This window comes from Lagenorhynchus albirostris, chromosome 16, assembly GCF_949774975.1.
Source record: "Lagenorhynchus albirostris chromosome 16, mLagAlb1.1, whole genome shotgun sequence".
NCBI lineage: Eukaryota > Metazoa > Chordata > Mammalia > Artiodactyla > Delphinidae > Lagenorhynchus > Lagenorhynchus albirostris.
The window spans coordinates 47747677-47760735 of record NC_083110.1 but is presented as its reverse complement, the minus strand read 5'-3'; the positions used below and the strand labels follow the sequence as shown (position 1 = coordinate 47760735).

Below are 13059 nucleotides of genomic sequence, written 5' to 3'. Positions count from 1 at the left end.
TGCCTCCATTCTTTTCCAAGGTCCCTGATCATCTTCACTATCATTATTCTGAATTCTTTTTCTGGAAGGTTGTCTATCTCCACTTCATTTAGTTGTTTTTCTGGGGGTTTATCTTGTTTCTTCATCTGGTACATAGCCCTCTGCCTTTTCATCTTGTCTGTCTTTCTGTGAATGTGGTTTTCATTCCACAGGCTGCACGGTTGTAGTTCTTCTTGCTTCTGCTGTCTGCCCTTTCCTCATGCCTTTGTTAAATCATCCTCCAAACTCCAGAACTCCATACTCCAGAGGCCTTCCTTTCCACATGCTGCCTCTCCCATTCTGTGCAGGCCCTCTCCAATCACTCTTGATGTTTCTATTTGTCCCACCTTCCTGACCTTTCGTAGGATGATGGAAAATGTATTTGTACAGCATCAGATCACATAAGTAGAGACCCTCCAATTGATATTTGTCCCATTGTCACAACTCTCTGAACAAGCCAGAAATAAATCATTAGATCTTTTGGTGCCTCTGAGTTCATCATAAAAGTAGGAGAGTGGAGGTGGGAGTTGGGGGAGATATATTGAGAATAGTGACAGAGAGAGAGAGAGAGAGAGAGAGATAAATGAAGACTGAGAAGCAGTTTGGCCTGAACTTCAAATCCGTTGAAAATATGGTGAACATGCTCCAAACCATTGGATTGGTTGAGCCCAGGCACAGTACTCCCAAACTTTGTGTAAGACAGAAATCCCCAAACAACAGAAATTTGTTCTCCACTGTTCTGGAGGCTAGAAATCCAAAATCAACGTGTTGGCAGGGCCACACTCCCTCTGAAGGCTGTAGGGGAGAATCTTTTCTTGCCTCTTCTAGCTTCTGATGGGTCCTGTGTTACTTGGTTTGTGGCTGCATTACTCTAGTCTCTGCTTCTGTCTTCAGATGGTCTTCTTACCTGTGTGTCCCTGTGTCTTCTTTTCTGTCATAAGGACACTGTCATAGGATTTAGGGCTAATCCTAATCCAGGATGATCTCATCTCAAGATCTGTAACTTAATGAAAGATATAAATAGTAGCCTCATTGAGGGTGTACTACATGCCAGGCACTGTACGCATATTTTCCCTGTTTCTCACAAGACTGCAGCCCTGCAATCAGTTCTGCAAAGTGGGTGTTATTAGTCCTACTTTACAGATGGGAAAACCAAGGCTCAGAAAAGTTGCTCAAAGTTTTAGAGATAGAAACTAACAGATCTGACCAGGTTTAGACAGCATACCCCTCGATTGTCACATCCTTGTTGCCAATTCCATTCATTCATTCATTCCGCAAACATTTATTGAACACCTACTGCATGTGAAAGCCATTCTAGGGGCTGAAGACACCTAGAACAAAGGACAAAACAAAAATCTCTGTTTGCTCAAAGTTGAAATTCTAATGGGAGATACAGACAGGAAGCAGATATGTAAAATATGTAGTATTTTAAGTGGTGACATAGCTATGGAAAAATTATAAAGCAATATATGTACCTTGTCAAACATATCAACTGTAACAAGACATCTTTGAGATAACCGGGAGACTTGAATATATACTGGTATATGATAATGTTAGTTTCTTAGATTTGATAATGGCATGGTAGCAGTGTTTCTAAAATACATTTATTTAAAGATGCAGACTGAAGTGTTTATGTATAAACTAAGATTGCAAAAATGTTGCAAATTATTGATATTGGATGATAGATACATGAGGAAGATACTTAAAAAATTTTTTGTATGTTTAAAAAATTTCCATGATACATAGTTTGGAATAGGGGTGTCAGATAAGACATGCAATGGGTTTTGTAAGACTAAATAGGTAAATCAGGGAAGGTCGCACTGAGAAGGTGACATTGGAGCAAAGACTTGAATGAGGTTGGGGAGGAAACCATATGGATCTCTGAGAATGGTCCAGGCAGAAGTAGGAGTTAGTACAGAGCCCTGAGGAAAGAGAGAAAGAGAGAAAGAGTGTGGAAAGAGAAATGTACTCCAAAGAAACTGGGCAGAACTGTGAATAAGAAATCCAACTATGATACCTGCTAGTTTCCCTTCAGCTTTAGAGTTATTAATAATGTTCTTTACTGTGTCTTATGCAACAGAACATTTCAGACAGTATCATAATGCCAATTAAGTTGTGACATTATTTTGAGCCGAATCATTCAGGTTTTAAAGGATATTGAATATTTTAAGTGTAGACATTATGAGGTTTTCAAAAGCCAGAAATGATCACACCTTTCCAAACTAGAAAAGCCCACTGAAGCATACTACAGGTTTCCATTTCTAATAAGGTAATGTCACTTGCTATAACCCATACAAAAAGCTCTCTGAGGCCCTTAATATTTTTTTTAAAAGAGTAAGGGGGTTTTGAGATCAAAAAGTGAGAAAATCACAATGGATTATCCCCAGCCTTGTTGGTAGATTCATTTCTTCCCATGACCTCATGCAAAATTATTACTTTGGAGTTCCTAGCACTTATCCAAGTCCCTGGCTGGGCCTAAATTGTCAGTCCTTCTGGCTCAGGAAGCTGCTTTTCAGTTACCTGAGAGACTTTGACCAAAGGTACCCTGTTTCCTCCTTGGCATTTTTGTGTATTTCATTTGTTACTTTCTTTTTCTCACTTTTTTCTTTTTCTCGTTTTTACTTTTTATTCTCTTTTTTCTTTATTCTTTTTATCACTCCGTTTTCAGTTTTTCTTATTAGTTTAGTTTATTTTCATTTTTGTCTGGCCTTGTGTTTTGATTCAGTCATAAAGACCAGTTCATGGGGTGAACTTTGAACTGGTTTTCTTTTGATTTGGACCAAGCTTCTCACCATCTCTTCCCAGATGTAAGCCGACGTTAGGACGCCTCGACTCCAAGCACAGCAGTGAGTCCAGTGTGCTGCGGGGCCTCTGAGCCGTCTCTGTTGAGAAGAGACCCAGATTCACATGGCCTCCACCAGACCCTCGAGACCGTCGGCAAGGGAGACTGGGCTACGGTGAAGTTGGCCGGCACATCCTAGATGGGAAAGCAAGAGCCGTGAAGATCATTGATGAGACTCAGCGGAACTCCTCCAGCCTCCGGAGACTGTCCCGCAAAGCAGGAATCATGAAGGTTTGGATCATCTCAACATAGTGAAGTATTTGAAGTGACGGAGGCTGAGGAAACTCTCCGCCTTGTTAGGAGGACGCTAGTGGAGGAGACGTGTTTGAGTACCTCGTGGCTCACGGCAGTAGGAAAGCAAAGCAGCTGAAAGCAGAGTCCACCAGGAGGGTATTGTCCACAGAGATTTAAAGGCAGAAAACCTGCTCTTGGATGTGAACATCACACTTTGGCTTCAGCAACAAATGCACCTTTTACAACAAGCTGGACACCTTCTGGGGTGGTCCCCCTCATGCTGCCCGGAACTCTTCCAGGGAAGAAGCACAGGAAGTCATTCTGTCGACACTGGCCAATGGATTCCTGCCTCTTGATGGACAGAACTTCAAGGACTGCCAGACGGGTACTAGGACAGAATATATTCTCTTCTGCATGTTTATGGAATGAAAATCTGTTTAAGAAATCTCTGATTCTCAGTAAGAAGTGAGAGCAAATCATGAAGGATCCGTGGATTACTGTGGGTCATGGATATGAGGAACTAAAGCTCTACATGGAGCCGCTCTCTGACTACCAGAAACCTCCAGCAGACTGAATTCATGGCGTCCATGGTTACACGTGGAGACAGAGATCCAGGACTCACTGACAGGCCGGAAAGACAAGGTAATGTTCCAATATCTGCTCCTGGGTTATAAGAGATCTGAGCCAGAGGGCTACCGGGTCACCCTGAAGCCTCAGCCTTCAGCGGATCTAACCGCAGCGCTCCTTCCCCGCCCCCAGGAACGGCACAGGGTCCCCGCCAGCTGCAAGCAGCACATTCCCACCTCTAACTGCTGCTCTGAGAACACTCCGCCGGGGAGGAACGCAGATGTGGCGGAGGATCAGGGCGCAGGGCGGAGGCCACAGCACAGCCAGCGAGCGGCAGGGGAAGAAGACCGCCGCTGCCGCCCACCCCCAGCGCCCTCTCCACCGGCACAAATCAGAGCAGGAATCCCCCGCGCTGGGAGAGCTCCAGCCTCGACCAGCCTCCGTGCGGAACCACCAAGGCAGCCTAACCGTGCGGGTCCGGGGCCCCCTTGGCTTCGGCTTCGGCCACAGTCTAACCCGGCCCCGCCTGCACCAGGAATCCAAGTGCAGCCCACGGGGGCCTCCGGGCCCCGCCCTGCGGAGAGTACCTGTGAGGAGCCCAAGCCCAGCACAGCCCCCACCTGTCCCCGAGTCCACCCGTCTACCTGCAGTGTCAGTAGGGAGTGGAGCCCCGGCTCTGTCCAAAGGGAACTTCGCCCACAGGGGCAGCCCGACAGGTGCCAGACCCAGACATTCTGCCCTGAGGTGAGACCCCAGCCTCCGCCAGCGGCAAAAGCCACGATCGGCTCCACCGGGAGCTTCTTCAGGAAGTTCAAGTCCAAATCGACAGGAAGAAATCGAGGTTTGCCGGAGGAACCTGAATGAAGCTGAAAGCCAAGACAGAGGGATGACACTCCTCGCTCACGTGGTGAGCAGCCGAGGCAGAGATAAAACGTGAGCCGCGCTCACTACACTTGAGATGGACGATGGAGACCACGAGCTCCGTGGAGCGGGAGGAGAGGATGCGGGGACAGGAGAGGATGCGGGGCAAGGCGATGCTCCACGTGAGCAGCTGCCGGTGCAGCAGAACCAGGACCAGCCGCTGTGCGGGCAGCCGGGACTCGCGAGCAGGGAGGGCGGCCTCCCGACCTAGGGGATTGAAACGCGAACCCCCATCTCCACGCCTCCAGAAGCATCGCCTCCAGAACCCCCGCCCGAGGACTAGAGGAGGCCCTGTTCCAAGTTGAGGCCGCGCTCCCCGACCTGGAGCCAAACCGCAGCCAGGCCCGGCGCCTCCCTGGAACCCTGCTCTTCTTCTTTTCTACCTGCTGGGGAGGCGCGATGCCCTGTAAGATAAACACAGGCGACTCCAGTGAGAACACACAGCTGTTTACTCAGAGGTGCCCAGAGGAGTGGCCACCATCACTTGCATTTGGCGGGGACCCCAGGCACACAGAGCAGTGGGAAGCTCCCAGGTGGAAAGGGAAGGCTCCAGGAGCCCAGACTAGGGGCTGCTGGTACCGGGAAGCTGGAGATGACATCTTATGTGATCGGTTTAAGAAACGTATTTGGCTTTCTCTGCTTGGACCTGAGTTGGAAGGGGAGTATAGATGTGGGGAGGAAAAAAAAAAAAGGAAGCTGGCAATCATTGACCCAAGTTCTGATGCCTGTTGCATTACTGGAATAAGGAGCCCAAAGTGGTGACTTAGGTATTTCAGCTTCCAGGTTAAAGGAGCCACAGTCAACGTAGATCCATTAATTCTGGACATCTTTCCTTCTTGGAAAGATTAACATGCAGGTTAACTGTTCAAAGCTCTTCCACTGGGGGAAATTCCCATAACCACTGTCCTTTGGAACCACCCCTAAATGGGGCTAGAGTGCTACAGTTGTCTACTTTGGGGAGGTACCAAGCATATCATACAGAACCATGTATAAACTGGTCCAAATAATCTCTTCCTCAGTCAGCTAGTCACATGGAACTCCCCATGAGGCCATAGGTGAGGACTGAGAGAGAAAAGGCAATGTAGAAAGAATACGGGTCATGGGAATCTTGCTTGTGGGACTTCCTTGCGTCTTTAGGTCCTACATGGGCTCAGTTTCATCTACAGAACTTCTTGATGATGGAGAGCTCCTGTGCACACCCAACTTTATAGTTTGATTGGTCAGGCTACACCCAATTCATCATGGGTAGTCAATCACATATAGCTTGATGGCCTATTGTCAAGTATTCATTCAATCTCTACTAAGAGTCCTGAACAAGCCAGACACTGTTCCTCAGAGGAGAATAGTAATTCGCAGAGGATGACATAGCTATGCTCCAAGATCCTAAAGGTGTGTTCTGTGATTCACCTGACAAAGGCTCCATAGAGCATCACTATCTGTCACAGGCACTTTGGGCCTCTCAAATCTGTTGGGTCATGTGGCACAAGTAGCAGAGCAGCTTGCCTGCAGCTCAGACCTGTTGCAGACCCTTCTCTTGCTCCGTGGGCACTCAAAACTGGCAGCCTTTAGGATAATTCAGAAAATGGGTCAAAGTAGCAGGCTCAAACGGGGTACACATTGTCTCAGACTCCAAGGAGGCCCACTAGGCTTGGTACATCTTTATCAGTAGGAGAAGGGAGCAGATGCAACAACTTGTATTCCACATTGGAAAGTACATGTCAACATGCCCCAGACACTGGACTCCTAGAAACGTCACTAAGGTGGCAGACCTCTGAAATGTTAAGGGGCTTATTTCCACCCACTGATATACATGAGTCTTACCAAGGTGTCTAGAATGGTTGCAACTTCCTGCTTACCATGTCCTAATCAGCAGCATACCATCAGCATCACAGTGGACCAGCATGATGTCTTGGGAAATGAAGAAATATCAGTCTCTGTGAAGGAAACAGTGACAGAGGGCTGTATCCCTGAGATAAGACAGGGAAGGTGAATTTCCGGTCTGGCCAGCTGGAAGCAAACTGCTTCTATTGGTCTTTACTAACATGAATAGATAATACAGCATTTACCAGTTACATAGCTGCATACCACCTGCCCCAGAATGGGTCAATTTTCTCCAACAATGAAAAGCAGGAACAGCAGTTAAACTGAAGTGACCATCTCATTAAGTTGACTAAAATCCACTGTCCCCAAGATCCATCTGCCCTTTGCATAGACATAGTTAAGCAATCCTTTAAAGAGAAAGAAATTAGCACTGAGACCACACAACGAACAAATGACAGACCAAGAATTCTGACTCCAAAGTCTAAGCCCAGGTCCTCACATCTTAACACCTCAGCGACTCTGTAATCACATCCAGTCGCCATCACAGATTGGACCTGCAGATTCATTACTAGGACTTAGTCTCAATTTTTGGTAAAGAAATTTTTAAAAATTCGTCCTCTCTCAAATATGAAATAGATTGCAAAATAGGTGCCCCAAATATGATCCAATCCTGCAATAACTGATCTCTGATGGAAGTTTAACTCGTGACTGGCTTTCTAGATGGCAGTTTTGTAATGAATCAACATCCTTTTTTTTTTAACATCTTTATTGGAGTATAATTGCTTTACAATGGTGTGTTAGTTTCTGCTTTATAACAAAGTGAATCAGTTTATATATACATATGTCCCCATATCTCTTCCCTCTTGCGTCTCCCTCCCTCCCACCCTCCCTATCCCAACCCCTCTAGGTGGTCACAAAGCACCGAGCTGATCTCCCTGTGCTATGCAGCTGCTTCTCACTAGCTATCGATTTTACGTTTGGTAGTGTATACATGTCCATGCCACTCTCTCACCCCGTCACAGCTTACCCTTTCCCCTCCCCATATCCTCAAGTCCATTCTCCAGTAGGTCTGTGTCTTTATTTCCGTCTTACCCCTAGGTTCTTCATGACATTTTTTTTTCTTAGATTCCATATATATGTGTTAGCATACGGTATTTGTCTTTCTCGGCAGCGATGGGCGCGAGCGGCGGGACCGCCGGGGGACCGAGTTGTACGTCGCCCTCCAGCCTCGCGCCCGTGTACCCGCTTGGAGCCCCAGCTCCTGGGACTCGGGACGCCGAGTCCGGCAGAGCTCTGGGAGGCGCTGAAGCGCTAGGCGAGGCTTTGACAACGACAAGGTCACTTGCAAATTGCCCGCCGAGGGTGAAAAGAGCTTCAACTCTGTGGCCAAATTGCACAACGTGAGGAGCTTGGAGGAAACACGAACTGTTTCATCCCGTAGACCGTGCACCAAGGCGAAAAGCCACTGCGGGAGAGGATGTGGACCCGGTTAAGGCCCAGAATTCTGACAGTGATTCGCGACATTTTATGACCCGTTCCTGGCTGTTCCTCCGCAGATAACAGCAGGTCATCTAAAGCAACCTCACACAAACAGGGACCACTCGTCCCCTTCACGAACGGTGGAGAGACTTCAAAAGCGAGTCCTCAGCGGGAGAGAGCCGGCCTTCCAGCTGCAGGGACCGCGCACCTTCCTCTTCCGAAGCTAGTGAGTTCCTCCCTCAGCATCAACATTCAGGTGAAGCAGGAGATACTCCAGCTCTGACAACCTGTTTATTGATAGGTTACAAAGGATCACAAGGTAAAAATCACTCAGAGGAAAACACAAGTACTGTACCTGTGGCTAGGCCTTCACAGTGGAACTCAGAAGGAGCCTCATTCATGGAAGTGCTAGGAATTCGGGCCAAAAACCCAGCGCCCTCACCACGAAAACTTAAAACAAATGTATTCCCTTTTGTCATTATGCGAGAAGAGGGCCTCCTGTTTCCTCTGAAGAAGGGGGCACAAGGATAAGAAGCATCTTAATGGCATCACAGCAGCTGGACATCTACCACGTCACTGTACACCTACACGGCTGCTTTCCTAGAAGGATATTTGGTACTTCAGAAAGAGCAGAAACAGTTGTGAGGAGATGCAAGCCAAGATCCCGGGACAAAGATTAGCTGAAAGACCGAATACTAAAATGCATACCTATAATCCAGAGGGTAGACTTTGGGGGAAATCCCAAGAAGTAAGGGATGAAGATGGTGATCAGCTCTCTGATGATGTATTCTGAAGACGGGCATTAGGAAGATCTCCTAAATCTCTCACTGTTGAGATGTGGTTGTCTTATATCAGACTTTTGAACAAGTATCAAGACACCAGACACTTTTGAAGACAAGAATTTTATAAAGTTACACTAAGGAAACTGTTGAAAAAATGCCCAGTTCATCTGTCAGAAGATGACCTTCATGTGCTTAAATATTGTGTTTAACCACATTGTATTAAAATTTTGCACTGTATCATGCATTGGTCTGAGTATTGCTTATAATAGAGTGCTTTTTTTTTTCTTTAAGCCAGATGAAAGCAAGTGAGTCCTTTTTGTCTTATTCTCATCTCTATCAGATATTACTTATTACCTGTCTTTCAGTGAGATACTTAGTTGTGCCAGGAGTCACCTAAAATGAATTAGAAAGATATAACATCCTTCTTTTTTGGATAAAGAAGTGAGCAGTCTAGAGAATTTTATGCATATTTGCAAGGGGTTATTGAGATATTGGATGTGAAGTACTTAGGAAGACACTTACAGGAAATGCTTAACAAATGTGTTTCCTCCTTCTGCCTTCCCTTAGGAAGAATGTTATCTTTCATCTTGTTCGGAATAAGGAGTACTTTTAGCATGAGCTAGAGGTGAAGGGTCTTTCTAGGTGACCAGAATTTCCTGGAGCAGCCTGGGGTCTAAGAAAGGTCTAAGATGATGCACGGAGGTGAAGGGAGTACCCATGCTTGTGCTTTTCCTGTGTTGAGTTCTTTGATCTAACAGGGGATATGTTCATTTACCGGATGTTAACGTTTGGAAAGGAAATATTTTCAAAAGCTACGGTTGAGGGACTTCCCTGGTGATCCAGTGGGTAAGACTCTGTGCTACCAATGCAGGGGGCCGGGGTTCAGTCCCTGGTCAGGAAACTAGATCTGCATGCATGCTGCAGCTAAGAGTTCGCATACCGCAACTAAAGATCCTGCGTGCTGCAACTGAGACCCAGCACAGCCAAAATAAGTAAATAAAGTGCTTACCCCTTAAAAAAAAAAAAGCTACAGTTGAATTATTGTCTTGCCAATATGTTACTTTAAATTTACCCCCAAAGAGAGGGAAACCTCTAGGCTGCAGAAACCTCAGTCTCACTTATACACACTTTCATGTCATCTTAAAGGATTGTATGGTTGTCTCCAGAGAAGTTAACACTTACATTACCAAAGATTTGTTTGTCTAATATGTTGGCATCTCTTCTTTTCTGAATTAATTTATTTTTATTTATTTATTTTTGGCTGTGTTGGGTCTTCGTTTCTGTGCGCGGGCTTTCTCTAGTTGCGGTGAGTGGGGGCTACTCTTCGTTGCAGTGCACGGGCTTCTCATTGTGGTGGCTTCTCTTGTTGCGGAGCACGGGCTCTAGGCGCGCGGGCATCAGTAGTTGTGGCTCACAGGCTCTAGAGCGCAGGCTCAGTAGTTGTGGCGCACGGGCTTAGTTGCTCCATGGCATGTGGGATCTCCCTGGACCAGGGATCGAACCTGTGTCCCGGCATTGGCAGGTGGATTCTTAACCACTGTGCCATCAGGGAAGTCCCTATGTTGGCATCTTTAAACAATGTTGAAAGAAGAATAAAATATTAGAACAAATAAGAAAAATCCTTAAAGGAGAACCTTTGTTAGACCTATAAATTTTATTTCAAAGACTTTATCCTAATGGAATTACCATGCATAATAGCTGATACTGTTTTTTTTATAAATTTATTTATTTATTTGGCTGCTTTGGGTCTTCGTTGCTGCATGCGGGCTTCCTCTAGTTGCGGTGAGTGGGGGCTACTCTTCGCTGCGGTGCACAGGCTTCTCATTGCGGTGGCTTCTCTTGTTGTGGAGGCTTCTCTTGTTGCGGAGCATGGGCTCTAGGCACGCGGGTTTCAGTAGTTGTGGCTTGCGGGCTTTCTAGTGCAGGCTCAGTTGTTGTGGTGCAAGGGCTTAGTTGCTCCGTGGCATGTGGGATCTTCCCCGACCAGGGATCGAACCCGTATCCCCGGCATTGGCAGGCGGATTCTTAACCACTGCGCCACCAGGGAAGTCCCTGATATTGGTTTTTAAAAATGGAAATAACTTAAACATCCAAAAAAGGGGATTTGTTAGTAAATTATTGTACCTCCAAATGACAAAATCATACATGCAACCATTAAAAATGATTTTTAAAATGCTGAATGACATAGAAAGATTTCCAATATTAAGTGGGAATAAAGTAGACAACTAAATAATATGTATAGTATGAGGCCATTTTTGTAAAATTAGGTATGCAGAGGAGAATTGTGTTAGATATATACACACCAAAGTGGGAATTATATTAAACCCATATGATAACGAAAAGCCATTAATAATAAGCAAAGAAACTGAATTTATAGAAGGAATTTACTGTAAGGGAAAATGTTAAAAAAAACAAACAATTAACCAACATTTATCGAGTGCTATATGCCAGACCTATTATAAGTGCTTTTTTTTTTAACATCTTTATTGGAGTATAATTGCTTTACAATGGTGTGTTAGTTTCTGCTTTATAACGAAGTGAATCAGCTATACATATACATATATCCCCATATTTCTTCCCTCTTGTGTCTCCCTCCCTCCCACCCTCCCTATCCCAACCCCTCTAGGTGGTCACAAAGCACCGAGCTGATCTCCCTGTGCTATGCGGCTGCTTCCCACTAGCTATCGATTTTACGTTTGGTAATGTATATATGTCCATGCCACTCTCTCACTTTGTCCCAGCTTACCCTTCCCCCTCCCCATATCCTCAAGTCCCTTCTCTAGTAGGTCTGCATCTTTATTCCCATCCTGCCCCTAGGTTCTTCATGACCAATTTTTTTTTTTTTTTAGATTCCGTATATATGTGTTAGCATACAGTATTTGTTTTGCTCTTTCTGACTTCCTTCACTCTGTATGACAGACTCTAGGTCCATCGACCTCACTACAAATAACTCTTAAGTGCTTTTACACATTTTATCTTGTCTAAACTTTGAAATGGTCTTAGACACTACTAATTTTATTTTAGAGATGAGGAAACAGGCAGAAAGAAGTTAAAAATCTTCCCCAAGTTTGCATCGCTAACAAGTTGTAGATACTGGCTTGAACTTGGGAGGTCTGATCCCTGAGTCCGCATTGTTAACCACAATTCTGGCCTTCCTCCTACTTCCCTCTGCCAGCATAGAGTGTAGAAAGATCATGTGAACATTATCTTGAATTTCCCCAATCTAGCTCCATGTTTCATCTTTTTCCATCCTGCCCTGTGAAGTGGAAGGATTATGGAATAGACTATATTAACAGGCTCCTATGTCCTCCAGCTACTGATTGAGTTTTGTCAATGGGGAGCACTTTGGAGAAGAAGGGAGAGAGACAGCGATGGTAGAGGGTTTATTTCTCTGGTTCTCTCCCTGCTGAGAGGCTAAGTGCTATGTCAGTCTACTGAAGGGTACTGTTCCTTTCAAGGGGGCTTCTATGAGACTCTTTCCTTCCGTTTTCCAGTAGCCATCTCATCTCTTTGGGCCTAGTGATGGCTAACTGCTGTGCTGTCTTGTGATTCCCCTACCCAACAAATGTTGAATAGTCCCTTTGTAAATCAGCTCTCTCAATCATCCCATTTTAAGTGTCCTAGTTAGAATCCAAACTGATACAAGTCGTGATACCTGTTTTCAAAAAGCTGACATTGAGCGTTTCGGGTATATACCACATGAACAGGAAGGTTGAAGCTAGTATAAGAATAGATTCTCTGTAGGAGTGAGGTTGATGGTTACACACTAAGATATTTTAAGTTGCATGTTCATGGCCACCTGAACATTATTCTATTCTCCATTCCTTATTTTCCTCTTTTAGACAGATTAGCTGTAGAGATATCTGTAAAGCATGCTGCACGGTGATCAAAATGCTCTCTGAAGTTTTGCAATCTTGCTGTCATAAGTAATTATATCAAAGTAATTCTCACAGCAGTTTTCAGAGCAATTTACAGACCTTGTGACACACATGGTCATCGAATCATAGAGCATTTTATAGACAGCTCTTCATCTGGAACAGATTTATGAGGTCATTAGATAGGCCCTCTATAGAAACTGAGAAACAGAAAATAGAAGCTGAGACAGACTTGAGTCAAAACATTTGTATAGGGCTTCCCTGGTGGTGCAGTGGTTGAGAGGCTGCCTGCCGATGCAGGGGACACTGGTTTGTGCCCAGGTCCGGGGAGATCCCACATGCCGCGGAGCGTCTGGGCCTGTGAGCCATGGCCGCTGAGCCTGCGCGTCCGGAGCCTGTGCTCCACAACAGGAGAGGCCACAACAGTGAGAGGCCCGCATCCCGCAAAAACAAAAAAACAAAAACAAACAAACAAACAAAAACACTTGTATAGACTCCTTATCTTCCACTCAAGATAACA

At 45.5% G+C, this 13059-nt stretch overlaps 1 pseudogene; it reads left to right on the top strand.

The window, feature by feature from the left end:
- The first annotated feature begins 2439 nt into the window (after positions 1-2439).
- On the top strand, positions 2440-4525 carry LOC132506930 (serine/threonine-protein kinase MARK2-like; annotated as a pseudogene).
- Positions 4526-13059: the final 8534 nt, after the last annotated feature.